At 44.2% G+C, this 16,065-nt stretch overlaps 1 protein-coding gene across 11 annotated transcripts in view; it reads right to left on the bottom strand.

The window, feature by feature from the left end:
* Positions 1–15,848, bottom strand: part of MICAL3 (microtubule associated monooxygenase, calponin and LIM domain containing 3) — a 255,799-nt gene extending 239,951 nt beyond the window's left edge. For 6 of the 11 annotated variants that reach the window (XM_043517551.1, XM_043517556.1, XM_043517571.1 and 3 more), the window contains exon 1: positions 5,103–5,385. The gene's annotated coding sequence lies outside the window, so the exon portion shown is untranslated. Of the gene's footprint in view, positions 1–5,102; positions 5,386–15,535 lie in introns of those variants that run through there. The other 5 variants (XM_043517580.1, XM_043517583.1, XM_043517602.1 and 2 more) reach the window with 3 other exon arrangements.
* Positions 15,849–16,065: the final 217 nt, after the last annotated feature.

Genomic DNA, 16,065 nt, shown 5'->3' with positions numbered 1-16,065 from the left:
AACCTGTGGAAATCTTTGCCAGAGGATGTTGTGAAGGCCAAGACTACAATAGGGTTCAAAAAAGAACTAGATAAATTCATGGAGAATAGGTCCATCAATGGCTATTGGCATGGATGGCGTCCCTAGCCTCTATTTGCCAGAAGCTGGGAATGGGCAACAGGGGATGGATCACTTGATGATTACCTGTTCATTCCCTCTGGGGCACCTAGCATTGGCCACTGTCAGAAGACAAAAAGAAAAGGAGTACTTGTGGCACCTTAGAGACTAACAAATTTATTAGAGCATAAGCTTTCGTGAGCTACAGCGATGAAGTGAGCTGTAGCTCACGAAAGCTTATGCTCTAATAAATTTGTTAGTCTCTAAGGTGCCACAAGTCCTCCTTTTCTTTTTACGAATACAGACTAACACGGCTGCTACTCTGAAACCTGTCAGAAGACAGGATACTGGGCTAGATGGACCTTTGGTCTGACCCTGTATGGCCATTCTTATGTTCCCTAATTATTCCTAACATTGTTAGCTTTTTTGACTGCCATTGCACATTGAGTGGATGTTTTCAGAGAACTATCCACATGACTCCAAGATCTCTTTCCTGAGTGGAAACAGCTAATTTAGGCCCCATCATTTTGTAGGTATAGTTGTGATTATGTTTTCCAATGTGCATTATTTCACACTTATCAACATGGACTTTCATCTGCCATTTTGCTTACCAGGCACCCAGTTTAGTGGAATTCCTTTGTAACTCTTCATAGTCAGCTTTGGTCTTAACTATCTTGAGTAATTTTGTATCATATGCAAACTTAAGACCACTAGCTTATGTCCGATGTAAGAGAGAAGGGGAACCAGTAGAAGGATGCAGAGAGGAGGTGATACTGACATAGTCAAAGCCAGGAGCTAGGATAATTATTTTTGCAGCAGCATTTTGAAGGGGCCTGAGCGGGGAAAGATGGCATTAGCCAAGGGTAGTGAGAGTAATGTTACAGTAATCGAGACGACAGATGATGGCAGCCTAGATGAGAGTTTTAGTTGTGTGGATGGATAGGAAAGGCCGTATCTTAGAGATGTTATGAAGAAAAAAATGGCAAGATTCAGGCACAGCCTGAATACGACACTCTAGAGAAAGGGTCGAGTTGAAGACAAGACCAGGTTATGGGCTTGAATGACAGGGATGATGCTGACGAGATTTTTCCACAATTTCCACTGCCTCTTTCATCCCCTCCCATGGAAATGAAATTAAGTTTCTAGCTTTTTCTAATTAATTCAACTGTTTTGCTGACTGGAGCATGCAGGATGCAAAGTAGAGCACCAAAGGTGTGAAATCCATCAACCAACATCCTTCTTTTCTCAATGAAATATTCCACTTTGAACCATCTGAATACTAGTACTATTAAGCAAGTACTTTCTAAGGAAAGCTAGAGCTTTAATTTCATGTACCTGTTAGGGTTGGTGCCCACAATCCTACCCAATACTTTCAAATGGCGATAATGCCAAGATTTTAGAGAAGAAAGGGATGATTGCTTCTCAGTTTCTTTTTGCTACCAAATGCAATTATCAGGGTTAGAGGACATGGTGATCAAAATGCCTCAGCCCGGTCTATGTCACAGCTGCCACTGCTGATACCAGTACATTGGAGGTGCATTGCTGGTCAGTTACACACACCCAACACCCTATAACTATCAAAATGTTATGCGAGGCTTTCCTAACCACCCACAAAGTAGGGATCTAGTCCCACTATTAATATGGATCTAGATACAGCTAGAGAGAGAGAGCCCTAGCTACTGCACTGAAGGAATAGTTGCAGGATAGCAGAAGCATAGACAAGTAAGATAGTAACACCACAACTTGATTAGCTAAGTTAGTGTGTATGATTATCACAACATGCTAGAAAAATATTTTGAATCCTGCAAAAAGTCAGGACCATTCAACACAACTGTTCTCTGGTCATATCTGTCACAACAGATAGGAAACTCTCTAAACAGAAAGTCCAACATCTGCTCTGCATTACCATTTGTTTTACAACAACTCAAACCTTCTCACAACGCAAGTAATTTTCTAGACTTCACCAAAAGGGACTTGCATAATAACTAAAATTTCTCCAGTGATACATGTTTATAAAACTCTCCTGAGAGTTTAGGGAGAAAAAGATTAAGACAAGCATACTAAAAGGAATGTTTGAAACCCACGAGGCAGGGAAGTTTAGGATTAAATGTCATTCTGACCCCACCCATTTGTGCCTACGTTTGCACCAAATATATACAATTACATACTGCTCACAAAGGCAACAAACATAGGGGTTAGTTATGAACAGGATCTGGAATTTTATTTATTGTAATTCAGAGTCAAGTTTTAATGTATTTGAATTCCAAATTATGAACCGAGTTATATTTCACATATATCATTGGTTACTTGGGTAATGCAACTACTTGAAATAGGGCAATTTGGCATCTGTTCTTTAACTTTTTTATTCAATTGTAAAAATGAACAAACATTTTAGAATTAACTACAAGTCTATTTGTGTATTTCAACAATAGTATTCTAGAGAACCAATTAATTATTAAATAGGTTTGAGTTCATCTGTTTCTTGAAGATAAGTGCTTTAGAAAGCTACAATTCTGAAAATGCAAGCTAAAATATATTTTTTTCAGTGTCCAGTTTCTGACAAGTGAGAAATCTTCACTTGGGAGCGGAGGATGAATGGGTAGTGGATTTTTGGAGGCTAGATTAAAGGGACACGGTCAACTCCAATTTGACTCCAAGTGTAGCTTTTGTGCAAATTTTTACAAAAACATAAGGCCAAGAGAAATACTCCCATGATCTAAAAATAATTAGTTCCCATGGAAAGTTATTTTTAAACACATACATGTGCCTTTGCAAGATTTGCAATCCAAGCACAACACTGGAAGGTGTTAGTGACAACAAACAATGAAACTGGCTTCCCTGATTTTCGTTCTTTAAACTGAGAGAAATGCTGACATAAATTAACAGCATCAGTAGTGAAAAATAAATTGGATTTTTAAATTTCTTTCAATTTTAATAATGTAAAGTGTTCTTGTAACACATAAAAAGCTGTTTGAATATACAGTACAATTTTTAACTTGAGTGTTCCTTTTTACGTTCCCTTTTCAATTACTAAGCAAACTAAGAGTTAATATTCATTGATAACCTTAGCAGAGAATTTCCAAACTTCTGCATATCTAAGTTTTGCGTAATGTTCTCTCAGCTGTTTTTATAAGTGGGGAATAATGTAGAAGTCTAAGACACAGTAAAGTCTACAATTGAAGTACAGGATTTTCAGCCAGATATTTAATTTACTTTGTGTGTTACCAAAGTAAATGATGCTTCTTAAAGTGATAGACCAAGCTAGCAGAAGAGACCACAAGAGCTCCCTCTAGTAATACCCGTGTTCCCTTTGGGCAAGTACAAGACATTGTCAATCCATAGTACCAACATTAAACAGGAGTCTGAATGAAATAAGATATAGTTTCATTTTGTGGCTTTGAAGGTGGTGATACATTAATATACCTTATCGTTATGGAAAAAACTGCATGCGCAGAAGTAAATTTTCAGACATCTATTTGTTAAAAAATAATATTGCAACTAGTATTCCATGTCAACAGCCCACAAATTTCAAACTCCTAACCGGAGAAAATAGAACATTAGAAACTGGGTTTTATACCCTGAAACAACAGACACTACCGAAATACTTGTTTGCTGTAGATGAGAATGCAATCGCTATAATAAACCTGCATTAGTAAATAAAAATTAAGAGGCATCTACCTGAGAATCCATACATGCACCCCAAAAGGTAAACCTATCTGTCTGTTAATCTTGGAAGTACCCTATAATACATTATGCCTGCCCAAGAGGAGGACATTTGGATAGTCCTAAGGGGATACACTGCATGCCACTGGAAGACCTTGGTCCACTAACAAAACAATGCTCTTCAGAGATTTCTCCCATAATGAATTGGCAGAGCAAAGTAGTGTTTCCTCCCCAACTCCTCCAGAGTTAACCTGTAGCCACCAAATTTGTACCCATGTAAGGGCAAATATAATCATGATCTCCTTCAGCATTTCCCTCCCTCCCAAATTCACATGACAAGGAGATCAGGCAAGTGGGACAGTACTGAACAAATGTGCACAAGCTGGCAAGTCAAGAAGGTTCCCCCACCACATCTATTGGAAGAGCTCCAAGCAAGCGCCTCCTGACCATTAAAACATTATGGCCTCACCCTACAGTTTGAGCCGAGTAACCAGGTGAAGGAGTCAGTGTTAGGTACAACCACTGATCACAGGGCAATTGCAGGAGTTCTTTCGCTCCAGATTTCTGACACCAGCTGCCCACGCTCAGAGCATGAACTGGGCCCGGAGACCTTCTGCTGGGATGAACGGGGAGGGCACTTTCCCCTCCCCGCAGGCTATTCTCTCAGTGGCCTGCCCGCCGGGTTGAGCCGTTCCCCATGGGGCGGGGGGGATTTCAGACCCCCTACAGGCACACAGTCCCTGAAGCTGGCAGGGAGAGGGGAGGCGGGCTCAGATCCGCATCAGCCCGTCGGCGCTGGGAGCAGGCGATGACGGCTCCCGCAAGGCACTGGGGCAAGGCAGGTCTCGGTTTTCCTGCCGGGTCCCGCACCCCGAGCCGCAGGCTAAGCGCTCGTCCGGCGAGGCGCCTTCTCCAAGGGCGGGCGCTGCTGCTGCTGCTGCTGCTGCATTGCCGCCCTCGGCGGAGCCGTGCGCCGGCGGCCAACGCGCCCCCCGCGGCCGGTGCCCGCTCCGCAGCCAGGCACGTGCCAACGCACTGCGGGAGCGCGGAGCCGGGCTGCGGGCAGCGCCGTCGCGAGCAGTAGAGGCGGGAGCCTCCAGCCGCCTTCTCCGATCCGCCGGGGCAGGGAGACACCCCCACTCACCGGCCAGCAGGCGCCGCTTCCCAGCCCGCCCGGCTCGCGGCCCCCGGGAGCAGGAGGGGGAAGGAAGCGGGGGCACCAGCCCGGCTCCGGGTGGGGAGGGGGGGGAGGAGAGCGGGAGGTGCCAGCCCGGCTCGCGGCCCCCGGGAGCAGCCGACCCTATGCCCTGGCGGGAGGGTCCCCGGGGAGCCGCCCCACTTGCCTCACGCCGCTCCTGCGCCCGGCGCTAAGCCATGTGCGGCGGGTCCATCTCCCGGCCCCGCTTCTCCTCCCTGAGGGCGGGCTCTGGGCTCCGGTCCCGTGGAGCGGCGGCTGGCCCCTGGGCAGCTCCTCCTCTCCGCCCTAGAGGGAGCCCCCCGGGCTACTCTGCCCAAGGCGGGAGCGGGGGTGGGGTGGACATCGGCTCCTCCAGCTGCCAGGACCATGAGAAGCGAAGGCGGGGGGGGGGGGGGTGTGTCAAGATACCCGCTCCCGCCACCCCTCTGGGAAGGAATAATGGTGCGCTCCGAAGTCGGTTATAAATCTCCCTGGCAGCGATTGGCTGCGATGTGGAGACCGAAGGGAGGGTGAGCGCTCGGCTGACCAATAGGACAGAAGGAAGCCCGATCAAAGCCTTGCAGCAGGCCAATGCGGTAGAGATTTAAAGTGCCAGTGCGCGCCGCGGGGCAGGCACATGAAGTTAGAGTAGATACAGGTGACAGGAATCCAGGTGTCTGGAGACGTCACCGGGACTGTCAGCGGCACGGGGCAGCCCGCTCGCTCAGGGTGCAACTTTTAAAGGCTTGGGGTGACTTCCCCCCCCCCCTTCACCAGAGAGCTCAGGGCTGTTCTCTACCCCGGGGTGACAGACACCCCTCGGGTCAGGGTCAGCCTCAAGATCCTTAAACACTTCCCCCAAAACCTGTAGCACACACAGCTCGCTGCGGGGCGGGGGGGCAGTAACCAAACAAGCAGCACCCAAGCTGAGGGCGGGCGTTAGGCATAGGAGCAGCAGCCAGGAATGCCTCGCTCCCACCCCTGGCTGTCACTGGCCTGGGGCTTTGGGCAAGTCACAGAGTTTATTTCACCGGGGGATAATCTTACCTAAGCCTAGTGGGGAGGTTCCCAAATTTTTGTAAAGCCCAAGCCCTTGGGATATGAAAAAAACAGTCCCCCGCATTGTAAATTTTATTACAGTGGAGGTTAGGTGAAAGCTCATTGAAACTGGTGGGCATAACCACCGCCCTCCAGTAAGGATAAATATAAAAAACAATTAATCTCCTTCATGGAATAGAGATTGTTTCAGCTATCAGGAGTCATTGCCCAGAACACAGGCCAGGTATAAAGAGGTGAACTATATGGTCTGAGGGGTTTTCCTGGAGTTGTTGCCAAGGCAGAAAGAGCAGAAATACAGCAAATGCAACAAGGAAGACCCCTACCCTCACCTTCCTCCCCGCCAGCAGCTGGAGAAGCACTTATAGTGGGACCTTGAGAAAAAGGGAAGAGCTTTTAGGAAGGAGTGCTGGATGAAAAGAGGCTTGGAACTGGGAATTAAGAATATCTTCTGCTATTTCATTCCTATTGTGTTCAGAGCAACAGGACTTTAGACATTCTTTGTAAATAAACAGGATTGCATCAGAGAAATACCTCACTCCAGCCTCAATTTCTCCTAATGGAAACAACTTGCACTACCCTGACTTTTGCCTATCTGCTCCAGTCAAGGGAGTTATCATCATTACTGGAAGGGCAGGGTAATTATATATTCCAATTATTTAAGAAAGTGTAAGGAGAGCCTTAGCCTCAATGGGGTATTTTAGGTTTCATGAGTTAGCCTTTCCACCAAAAGTGACACTCAACATTCAAACACCCCTTTTATTCCCTTACAGAACACCCTGGATTTATTCATAGTTTTTAGTGTGCTGTTTTAGTTCACCCTTTATCATAGCAGACTTGCACTTGGGATGGCTTTTATTGCCTAGATCGCGCAACTCACTCCCACATGATACACATTTCAGTCTCTCCCTACTTTTATAAACCTAAACCTTTTAGAAATGTGGTTTTACTATGATCAGTTCTGGTCCCATATTTACTACCTTTCCCCTTGTAATGTCCTGACAACATCCCTTCCAAGTTCTTGATCAAGCTTTTGGAAAACAGAAGAAAAGCTGTAACCCACTAAGAATCCCAGAGCATGCTAGGACAGAACTATGGAAGTTTAGTCAGTGCCATGTGAATATTCCTACAGTGCAGACATTATCAGTGAAGCTCAGTTATATACTTCAATGAAGAGTCTTGGTGCTTAGATTTCAGGACCTCTCAGTAATCTGGGACAAACCACCTACCTCTTTTCTCCTTTATTCTTGTATTTGGACTCACTCAATTGGTTTTTGTTTCTTGCCTTTTTAAATGGTGAGGTTATTAAATAGTGTTTTCTTCAATACAGTCTTCAGTAAGATGAACCATATAATGCCTATTCCTACTCAAAAAGAGGAAAATTATTAACAGAATATATTATGGGGCTGATTTTCCTTTCATACTAGGGTAACGCCATTGACTCCAGTGAACTGATTTCTGATTTACACTAAGGTAAGAGAGAAGAGACTCTAGGCCCTATTTTAATAATGCAGAACGCAGCATGTTACAAAACAAGCACACGGAGCAGGTGATATGCAACATGATAAGGACAGAGTAGGTTTCCTGCCCTGTGTTAACTCCAGTGGAAGATGTGAGATACCCATCACGGTGGCTTAACATATCTAGCTGCCATACAAAGAGCATGGAACAGGCTGTGCTGGAGGGTTTTATGCGTTTTCTGTATGCATAAATTATAGAGGAATTAGAAGGTGCTATTAGAGCAAAGACAGCATGAGACTGACACACAATACCAAAGCACCATTATATCATCTGACTATGTCCCCCATTAAGCAGAATTGTCATCTCCTTTAGGCAATGCTCATTTTTAAGAGCCACTGAATTTACATTGGTGCCCTGTAGGAGGTCTTAATTAACTGGGATATACTTAATGGTGTGTATTGCCTTATTTTATGAATGTCATACAGAACCATGAGTGCCCTCATGAGGAGGCACTTTATAAACAGTTGTTTTGTTGTAATAAAAGTATTATGCATACAAATCAACAGTTCCCTGCAGCCACTATGAGACCTGATGACTTCTAACCAGTATACCAGTGAAGCTGAAGGATGACATGTGATCAAATCTAGCAACAAACTCCTGTAGCTGCTGTCTTCTATGCCAGCTGCAGCCTGTTAACGACAGTGCTCATCAATAAAGTTTTGTCCAGTTTAAGACATAACCGAGAGGGCTAACAAAATGCTAAATGTATGCCGAGTTGATGTAGCCACTTTGGTCCCAAGATATTAGAGAAACAAAGTGGGTGAGGTAATATCTTTTATTGGACCATCTCTCATCTGTTGGTGAGAGAGAGACACTTTTGAGTTACACAGAGCTTTTCTTCAGGTCTAGGAAAGGTACTAAGAGTGTCACAGCTAAATACAAGGTGGAACAGATTGTTTAGCATAGTTAGCATATATTCTAAGGGACCATTCGAGGTGAAGTGGCCTGTTAACATGGGACAAAAAGGGGGCTAGTGGTTTATAGATTGTTGTAATAAACCATAAATTCAGTGTCTTTATTAAGACCATGATTTTTGGTGTCAAACAGAGTTATGAATTTAAGCTCCCAGGCTCGTCTTTTGAAAATGTGCAGGTTTCCTTTGAGAATGAGGACTGATTGATCACTCTATATCTGATCTCTTTGTGAAAAGTGTTCACCCACAGGTGATATCATGATTTTGTCTTATCACTTTCCTGTGAGAGTTCATTCCAGAGCATAGAGATAGTTGTTATTGTTACTGGATGAGGTATACCACATTTGTGATAGGCATGTATAGGGCCCATGTATCTTGAAAGGTGTGTTGTGAGAGGTGTTAATCATTGTAGCAGTAGAGATACGTCTACTGTTTGTGCATCTGTTGTTCTAGCAGGTTCTGGTACCACTTTGAGTTGGTGTCTCTTGGCCTGTGGGTAGCTTGCTTCTGATGATCAGCTTGGAAGGCTGTAGGGCTGTTTGAAGACCAGAAGAGGGGGGTTCAGGAAATGCACCACAAAACCAATTATATACCTGAGATATATCAATGATATTTTCATCTTCTGGACAGATGACAAACTGCCTCATCGATTTCCACCACTTCAACAACCACTGTGTGTCCATTATACTCACTCTGGAACACTCCCACAACAGCGTCAACTTCCTGGACACTAAGATCAGCTTCAACAGTAGAATCATATGGACAACTATATACAGGAAGCCCATGGATTACCACACTTTCCTTCAGAGATCCAGTAACCACCCCAAACACATCAAGAAAAATGTATCTGAGTGCCTGGCTGTAGACAACAACAGAATATGCTCTGAGGAGGAAGTCCAAGATATACACTTTACCACACACAAAATTGCCTTCACTGAACAAGGACACTCCACCAGAGAAGTGGATCCTATCATGGAACAGGCCACCCAAATACCTTGAGAGAGCCTGCATCAATACAGAAATAAAACTCCTTCTGACCACACACCCACCTGCCACCACACCATGGAACTCATATGGGGGATCATCAAACAACTTCAACCCATACCTGATGGGAACCCCATTCTGAAAGAAATCTTCCCAGAACCTCTTTTTTTGGCATTCATACAACCTGCCAACCTCTCCAAGCTGATTATCAGAAGCAAGCGCCTCACAGACCAGGACACACCAACTCAAAGCAGCATCAGACCCTGCCAAAAGTACAGATGCAAAACCTGCAGACATATCTCCACTGCTACAGTGATCAGCAACCTCCCACCCACAATACAGCTTTTAAGATCTATGGCTTCTATACATGCCTATCACAACCATAGATGCTAGAACTAGGGGTGGGGGGGGGGTGCTGTAGCACCCCCTGACTTAAAGTGATTTCTGTTAGAGACAGAGTTTACAGTTTGGTTCAATGGCTCTCAACACCTCACTATATAAATTGTTCCAACACCCCTGATCACAACAAGTGGTATACCTCACCCAGCGCACTAAATGCCTCAATAAATATGTGGGTGAAACCAATCATGGAAGAGCTTGTGTAGCGTGAAAGTTTCTCTCTCTCACCCTCAGAAGTTGGTCCAACAAAATATATTACCTCACCCACCTTGTCTTTCTAATATGCTAAATGATTTGATAGGCACAACCTGAACTCCTATGCAATGATGCTTGAGTCTCCCATGAAATATGAGGCTGAAGGCACCAACTATTTGGCATCTTCATTGATCAAGCACACTATTCATTACCTAATCATTTTAATAACTTTATATTAATAAAAGTGCTTAGTAATCTTTATAAATTATGCTATTTAATCCCTGCTTCCATTCCCTCCCCTCAAAATACCACCACCACCCTCACACACTAAAGAAACTACAGATCTGAAAAAACATTGAGAGTATTGGGCTGAAGCAGAGTAACAAATAAATTGCTAGTAATGCTCTATTAAAAGAGCACCACTATCAAGTTATTTGAATTTAATTTGGAGTCAAAGTTTGAAAAAATCTGCATATCCACTCACCGAAGAAAACTTTTCTGGTAAATTGGGGGAGGAAAAAGCCAGGCCATCAGTTTCTCTAAAATTTAACTTTTCTTTTTCAAAAAATGATGTTCCTAACCTTTCTGGCTAGGACAGTAAACTTTCAAATAAACTAATGAGAGGCACTCTTCTTGAGTCTACATAGAGTCAGAGCTTGTAGCTTTCCCAAGCAGCAGCAGTCAGGAACAAGATACGCAGCAGTTTCACTGCTGCTACCCAGGATTGCAGGCAGCTGAGAAACTGATAAGAAACATGCCAATTTCACATTGCTGTTGCAGAAAGTTATGAGGAGCAAGGCAGACTGTAACTAGAGCAGTTCACAACAAAAACTGGAGTGGCCAACAAAAACAATGGCTGGGGGAAGGCAAAATATTCTTTCCTGTCCAGAATACTGGGGGAGAGGTAGAATAGTCCAGATGGTTTGCTTGATAGTTCATTGCTTTTTATGTCTGATTTGGATACTCTGTTATACTTTTATTATTGCAAGAGTGGCCAAAGCCATGGGATAGGTGCTTTTAACCAATCAAAATAAATATACAAGAAGAATGAATCGTGTCCAGGTGATGAAGTGCTAACAGCAAAAATAGCATCAACATCACACGAGGCAGTTAGTACATACAATACATAGAAATTAGAAACATTAACCTCTTCTCCCCAATAGAATTAGAAAGACTGGTTTAGAAGCAAAAAGATTAATGTAACTAAACAGTTATGCCTTGCAAAACACTAGGGAGGAAGTAACCAAAGGTCAGTAAGTCATCTAGAGTTTTGGACTCCGTAGTCTAATAAGGTTGTACAAAGTTTGACGTTAGAGCCTGCAAAGTCTAAGTGTGTGTGGTGCAACTGCTTTTACCTCTTTCTTTAATTGGACATATGACAGGTTTTAAACCTCTACTACTGGTAATGACTGTCTGGAAATAACCAGCAATGGTCTAGATTCTTAAACAAGCCGGAAACTTTTCTTCAAACTCTTACTTACCCATGATGGATTTCTCTTTAGGAAAGGGCTCTGGAGCCTTGTTGAGAGCAGCTAGTGAGGACCTCACTGCTTCAACAGTATAGTTAGGCTATTAAGATCCCTAGAGCTGGGGATGTAGTCTCCTTTGTCCTTTTATTGGGCTTGACAAGTGACACAACTAGAAGAAAAGCTCCACCTGAACTAGGTTGACCCTAGTTAGAGAGGGAGCAATAAAAAAGACCTAGAAAATAGACAAGGTTGATTTATATTGAGGGGATTAGTTGATCCTGGGAATTTAGGGCCAGTCACAGGAAAATATCATCTATGTTGTTTTGTATGGGGGTTCAAGTGCTGTGGATATGTTTGCTGTTTCTAATTGATTTGTGTATTCATCTGCAAAGTGTTTTTCATTAAAGCATTGTGTTTAGCCACCTTATGTCTTCCTCTCCCACAAGCCAGGATATCTGCAAAGCATTTTAGATCATAAATTCTTTGGGACAGAGGCCATTTCTTCCTACACATTTATTAAGTGCTCAACCTGCAAGTACTGATCCTGCAAAGAGGTGACTCCCTGGGCTCATGCAGAGCCGCTTCACTGACTTCAGTACTGGATTCTGTGCGGGTGCAGAAGGTCTACCCATGCAGAGTCCATTGAAGGATTGGAACCACTGTTAGCATTACACAGATATGAATAATCTCTGCTACCACAGTGAGACATAACCATCTACAAATATTTGAAAGATGCAGAAGTCCAAGAAGGGAGAGGAGCTGTTTAGGATGTTCCAAGGGATAGTAGTTAGAAGTAAGGGGACACGTATGAGTAAAAAGAACTTTCAATGGACTCAGAAAAATCTCCTGAGGGTGAGGTCTGTTTCGCTGGCATAATCTCTCAAAGGAAGTGGTGGAAGCTCCATTGCTTGACAAATAGACGAAACAGAATATAGTGTAAGGAATTGTCTTGCTCTGGTTCCCGTGAGATGGGCAAGTGAACGAATAATTCATTTCTGTTTTCTATTATTCTACTGTAGTAGACCAATACCCACATGCCAACATTCACACAGACACATCTTTATGCAATTTGCACAGCGAGGGGGTGTATTCTGTCCCTCATTGTGTGGGGAATTTACACATGTGACTCCCATTAGCATTAACAGAAGTTATGTGCATAAATTTCCCTTTTGTGGCTGGATTGTGTAGATCTGTTAGTATCTGGCTTTCCTGGTGGATTGGAACCTGTATGTTTCCAAATAATCTGATCTGTATAAGCTGTGATACTTTCAACCCTTTTTTGTGCGAATGTATTCTATTGTCCTTCAGCTGTGATATCCAAGCATGCTTTGAGACTCTTCTATCACCCTAAATCCCTGCCAGCAGCACAGCACAACCACAGTTCTAATGAGATTACAGCTACAGATGCCCCACTGCTGCCATCTGGCCAAGGAACAGAACAAATGCCAAATTCAGTGGGGGGAGGAACCCTTTCGCTCTCATCCAAGCAGACTGCAGCATGATAGGGATTCCAAGACCATCATAGTGAACTAGCTCTCTTTGGTTTCTTTTCCTTTTTAAATGAAGCGTTGTGTCTTTCTTGCAGAATGCTAGATTCTATTAATTTTTCAGGGGGGTGTAAAATTGGTTGAAAGACTGTACTCTACAAGTAATTACCAATCATTTGCTGTCAAACTGGGAGGGGGTATCTACTGGGGCTTCACAGGGGTGAGTTCTGCGATATGCTACTATTCAATATTTTCGTAAATGACTTGGATAATGGAGTGGGGAATACACTTATCGAATTTGCAGATGACACCAAACTGGAAAGGGTTGCAAGCACTTTGGAGGACAGGATTAGAATTCAAATTAACCTTGACAAATTGCAAAATTGGTCTGAAATCAACAAGATGAAATTCAATAAAGACAAGGGCAAAGTACTTCACTTAGGCCTGGTCTACCCTACAGATCTGTATCAGTACAACTATATCACTAAGGGGCATGGGTCACGGGTATAATAGGCTGGAGAAGGCTGTGCCTCCACAAACAGCCCCGTGTGGCTCCACCCCTGCTCTGCCTGAAGGCCCCCTCCTGCCTGCCTTTCCCCCTTGGCCCCAGCCCAGGCAGGCGGCTCCTCTCTTTCGGGGAGCCTGCTGGGGCTAGAGCAGCTGGGACTTGGGGTGGCTCATGGCTTGGGTTGCCCAGTGCCAGGCCAGGGGCCTGGCACTGGGGCTGCACCGCCCAGCGGTCCAGGGCTGAGGGCTCCAGGGTTGGGGGGCCAGGTGCCACCTGCCCAGTGTTTCAGAGATGGGGTTAGGGTGCTTGGGGGGGCATACCACCCGCCCGGCGCTCTGGGACTGGAGGCACTTGGGTGGCCCAGGACGGTGGGTGGGAAGGGCTATGGGCTTCGGCAGGGGAATGGGGATAGGAGTGGTAGGGCCTCAGGTGGAAAAGGTGCGCCATGCTGGGGGCTAGCCTCCCCGAGCCCCTGGTTCACCCACCGCCACTGACCTAACCTTCCATGTACACAGTGCTATGTCGATGGGAGAGCTTCTCCCGCCGACATAGCTACTGCCTCTCATGGAGGTGGATTAACTATGCCGACGGGAGACGTTCTGGTGCACTGTTGTAGTGTTATCCATGAAAACAAGCCCTTAGGAAGGAAAAATCAAATAAATTATTCACAATGGAGAATAACGGCCTAGATGATAGTACTGCAGAAAAGGATCGAGGGTTGTAGTGGATCGCAAATTAACAGGAGCGTTGTATGTAAGACATGGGAGGTAATTGTCCGGCTCTACTCTGCACGGGTGAGGCTTCAGCTGGAGTACTGTGTCCAGTTCTGGGAGCCCCATTTTAGGAAAGATGTGGACAAATCGGATGGAGTCCAGAGGAGAGCAACAGAAATGATAAAACGTTCAGAAAGCATTTGATCTATGAGGAGAGGTTTAAAAAACTAGGAATGTTTAGTCCAGGGGTTCTCAAACTAGGGGTCGTGACTCCTCAGGGGGTCACGAAGTTATTATGTGGGGGGTCGCAAGCTGTCAGCATCCACCCTCAAACCACACTTTGCCTCCAGCATTTATAATAATGTTAAATATAAAAAATGTGTTTTTAATTTATAAGGGGTTCGCACTCAGAGTCTTGCTGTGTGAAAGGGGTCACCAGTTCAAAAGTTTGAGAACCACTGGTTTAGTCTGAGAAAAGAAGACTAAGGTGGGACCTGATAACAGTCTTTAAATATACTGAGGGCTGGTATAAAGAGGACAGTGATCATTTTTTTTCCCATGCCCATGAAGGTAGGACAAGAAGTAATTGGCTTAATTTGCAGCAAGGGAGATTTAGGTTAGATAATACGAAAATCTTTTTAACTATAAGGACAGTTAAGCAATGAAATAGACTTCCAAGGAAATCCCTGTCACTGGAGGCTTTTAAGAACAGGTTGGATGAAACTGTCAATGATGATCATCCTGTCAGGGACAGTCTAAGTTTACTTGGTCTTGGCTTAGCATAGGGGGCTGGATATTTGATGACCTCTTGAGGTCTCTTCTAGCTCTACATTTCTATGATTCTATGATCATGCTACTGCGGACCAATGGCAATCCTTTCTGCTTTATTCCAGTCAACAGCTGGTGTATTTGTTGCATAAGTTCTTTGATCTCAAGAGACTCAAACAAATACATTTATATAACAGAGGCTGGAAGCATGAATCCAAACACTCCAGTTTTTGGATTCTACTGCACTCATTGGCTGGCAGTATAAATGCTGGCACTAACACACTGCTGTTTGGATCTTGCAGCTCCGAGTGCAAATCCAAGGACTGATATGCTTGTGTGCATATCTCAGATGTAGGAAGTATGAACCCTGGTACTGGTGTGTGGATCCTGCAGGATTCAGTAGTTAGGAATGTAAACCTGGTAATAATGCCTTGTGGATTTTATGTGAAGCAAATTAAAAGAGCTAGGTAACAAAGGAAATTGTTTCCCCTGAAAAAGAAGAAAACCCAGAATCTTACAATTAATAACAGACAATAAATCCCTTTTTCCTTTGACACTGTAAAATGCAATCTGGATCAATACTCACAAAGCAGGACTGTAATAGATGCCTCCTTCTTAAATTCCTCTCTGACAAGTACAGTGCTCACAATTCAATAGCCTCTCATCTCCAAATGAAGGCCCTCTCCCCACTCCTCTGCTCAAACTCCGATTCTGCACAGGCTCATCTTTGGAAATTGCACAATCCGTTTGTTCTATCGCAGGGGGCACAGGATCATTAAAAGCAAATGGAACCTGGGGTGTTCATCTCCTTGTATAAGCCCTTCCAAAGCATCTCAGCTGGGTCTTGCAGAGACGGTGTGATGATGTCCTGGATGCCGTTCGTCATTGTTGTCCTGGCAACAGAGATGTGGTCTCTTGTGGTATGGTAACACAGAAGTAACGGCAGGATAGAAAATACTGCAGACCCCTCTTCCAAAGCATCCTCAGAACATCCCCCATGTACAATCTGTACATTATAAATACTTTTATTTTCCTATAAATGCTTTTTTTTTTTAGTTGCTCAATTTTTTTTTGTTTGAAACACAGGCTCTAGCATGTCCCTGTAAGTCCTGTTTC

The sequence above is a fragment of the Dermochelys coriacea genome, chromosome 1 (assembly GCF_009764565.3).
Source record: "Dermochelys coriacea isolate rDerCor1 chromosome 1, rDerCor1.pri.v4, whole genome shotgun sequence".
Lineage (NCBI taxonomy): Eukaryota > Metazoa > Chordata > Testudines > Dermochelyidae > Dermochelys > Dermochelys coriacea.
The sequence above is the reverse complement of the archived record's forward strand: the minus strand, read 5'-3'. Positions and strand labels throughout refer to the sequence as shown.